The sequence below is a fragment of the Ixodes scapularis genome, unplaced genomic scaffold, assembly GCF_016920785.2.
Source record: "Ixodes scapularis isolate PalLabHiFi unplaced genomic scaffold, ASM1692078v2 ptg000058l_1__unscaffolded, whole genome shotgun sequence".
NCBI lineage: Eukaryota > Metazoa > Arthropoda > Arachnida > Ixodida > Ixodidae > Ixodes > Ixodes scapularis.
In genome coordinates, this window is record NW_024609900.1 from 1811656 (window position 1) to 1814979 (window position 3324).

The 3324-nt window shown below is 46.7% G+C and overlaps 1 pseudogene; it reads right to left on the bottom strand.

Annotated features, from left to right (window-relative positions):
- Window positions 1-570: 570 nt before the first annotated feature.
- On the bottom strand, window positions 571-3071 carry LOC121047349 (annotated as a pseudogene).
- Between the last annotated feature and the right edge of the window lie 253 nt (window positions 3072-3324).

Consider the following 3324-nt stretch of genomic DNA (forward strand, 5'->3'; position numbering starts at 1 on the left):
AGTGTGGCTATTTAGATTGTTTTTCGTGAAGCGGCAAGTCTCAATAGACCGATCCCACCAGTCAGTTTGACTACACCACCGCTGCCGCAATGCATCGAGGGAACTTTACTCTTTCTGCACGTGCGACAACCCCGCTGGAGCTCTGCGCGTGTGGAGCACGAGACGACACGAGGCTACAATGTGCTAGAATACTTGGGCACGCGCCGAACGCCTAGTGAGATTGGTCTATGCCAGATTGCATGAATAATGTGACTAATCTGTAGAATAAAAGCACGCGATTCTTTCTGCGAGGAGCTCACTGAGCTGCAGGCTGCGCGTTAGAGCCCCATTCAGCTGGCAGTATGAGCGAATAGTCGTTTAATTGTTCCCGTAAGTGTTGCCTTCTTTCTGTTACATCTGTGATATATGAGTTATAGTTATATATAGCTAGACCGTATAATTTCAGGTTTTAACCGACGCTGAAGCACGCTCGAGCTTTGCCTTTTACTTATCCGTGAAGCACAAAAAGAAACGGACTCCTCAGCAATATAAACGTCATTGTTCACAAACAGATCAAGGGAGGCATATATTTCACAACCGGACTACCTTTCGGGAAAGAGGCTTCCGCGAAAGCCTCAATATATTCTCTAGAGAACTGTTCAGGTCACTAGCCCAGTTTGCCAAAAGAGGTCTGAGGAGAAAGAGTTTTCAGAGCTCTTCGCTGTGGTACGGGTCTCTGCAGTTAGTGCACCACATCAGCGGGCAGTCCATAAGGCGTGGAAGCACAGCGCTCGAGAGGACCATGCAAATCCGTCCACAACGAAGAATCTCTCCTGACTGTAGAGCCCTCTCAACAAAGGTGCAGATGAGCTTGCACAGCCAGACAGCTTCAGGTTGTGGATAGCTGAGTCCTCCTTGGTCAAGGCTAAACACGGACTGATATGCTCCGTCACGTGATGCATTTCCCTTGAGTTGCAGCTTGCATTCAGGGAAGGTCACCTGCAAAGTTGAGGAAGTTCTACAGATTAGCCTTCCTTGCTTTCATTCAGACATTTCCATTTATAATTATTTTGAAATTACGACAATTTCTACAAATAAAAATGGTCATCGTAGCCGGCCATGTAAGTCAGCGGTGCGAACACAAGTTCAGATGGGCCTTCACTGTACTTCATCAAGTGCTGAATTTTCCAAAGCACACCAAAAACTGCCTCAGGAACTGCAGGATTTTCTGTTTCACGAGTGGAGCTGGCACATTTCAGCGCCGTCTGGCACTCCAAACTAGAGGGCGCATTTCCGCGTCTGGCAGCCTCCAAAATGCCAACCTGTGCGGCGAAATTGGGACTATTTAAGAAACTTGATCGGTGTGCACTGACATTGTTCTCGAGAAACTGGGCGCTGGACATAAGATCAGTTAGATTGCAATAGAACGAACGAAACTTGAGTAACTTTTCTGCCGTGAAAACTGCTGTTCTGGCATCAACTCGGTCGTTACCTTCGTTGAATTGGCGGACGCGGCTGAACAGAGACTCATCCGGGTCGCTGTTGAGAGGTCGCGTCAGAACGCACTTAAATCTGAAATTAAAAAAAAAAGGCAGCGAAATAACACATTCTAGAAGCAAGTTTTTGTCTCACAAAACCCCTATTTTGCTTCAAAAGTTTGTTCTCTCTAGAGGTCAGTCAGGAGATACTCAATGACGGCGACCGTTGATTTGATTGTCATTGCGGTTGCCTCATGGGTGTCTTTCGTGAGGGACATGACCCGTGACTTGATACTTTCGAGTTTACTATTCTCGAGGTAGCTGATGAAATCAACTTCAAACCATGAGAGCCGATTGCCTTCTGTTCTGACGAAAGGCGTTTTTCTCGATTTCCAGTCAGAGATGTGGAGGTCGTACCACATTCCAACCGTTTTCATAAATGTGATGATCGAGGTCCAGACCTGGAATTCTGGAGCCCTCTCGTGGGACTGAGGATTCTTCTGCAGGTACTCGAGGGTGCTAATTACTACACGTGAAAATATTAACGTTGCGCGGCAGACTTTCATCTTCTTTAGATTGTTTGGTTCCACATGAGCTTGGCTCAGAAGTCGCACTGATTTGACCAACATATTCTCTTGAATGTGTAAGAGGGCTTCTAAAGAAAGCCAACTTTGAAGATCTGTGTTTTATTAAACATGTCTCTTTCTAGCAGATTCATCCTGAGGTTTTTGCTGAAGTGATTTGGGTCAAAAGAGTGGAACAACGGTTCACCTTCACGGGCCGGATGCGGCACAACATGCTGGAGCGTGTTGTCGTCAGACATCTGTCGAAACACCGCGGTGTTGGTCTGGTGGTTGTCAGTGACGATGCGAACTTTCCGAAATCTTGCCTCTTCAACCGCCTTCATGACATCGAGCGTAATAATCCAGAGCTGGTCGTGCTTCAAATTTCTTCTAGAGAGGTAGCCGAGTAGAATCACGTCAGCTGTGCAAAGCCCACTTGGCTACTTCAGGGACCCTTCATCGAGCTCCGCATCAGATGTCAACAAGCCCAAAAATTCTGTCAACTTGTCGATCATAAACAATTTTTCTACTTGATCAACATTTGGTCAGTGATGAGGCTACAGTAGGGCTCCTCCTCTGAGCGCAGACCTTATTTCTCCACCTGCAGCCGTTTTTTGATAAGGGTCGTGACCCCGGTCTCTCCCGTAGGCGATCCGACAAACTTCTGCAAGGTACTTCGACAGGGCAGTTTAAGGAGTTTCCTTGCGCGTACATGGTCATATCCTTTACATGATGTCGCTTTGAATAGTACACATTCTCTCAGCGTTGGTTCTTGCCATGCTGCTCTTGCCTTGTCAAAATCCATTATTTGTTCCATAACAAATTTTTCAGTCTTGTCACTTTCCGATGCGGCTTTTGAAACATTCATCAAGGCCTGCACAGCTCTATCCTCTTCATACTGCTTTAATCTCTCTTGAAATTGGTCGCAGGTTTGTCGCAGTTTTTCCATTCGCTCCTTCAGTCGTTTGGCTTGCATTTGAAGGCCGTGCGCGTTTTTCTTGGCATCTTCCATGAATCCTGTCAAATTGAATGACGTCTTACATTCTTCCATTTTAAACTCTTTTTGCAGGAAAGGTTCAATAGCCTCGCACTCATCAACAGCTAATCTTCTTTCTGCAGGGGACTGCATTTTTCGTTGTTGACTTTTACCGCTCGCATGCGACTTGGACGCGTTAGGTGGCACACGAACAAGCGTTCTGCGCTTTTTTGAACCTGCTGGTTGCATGCACAATGAATAGAAGGGAAGTGAGTCGGCACCGCTGTCGGTCGCAGCGACCTTTGCTTGATCCCTACTTTGTGGTCCT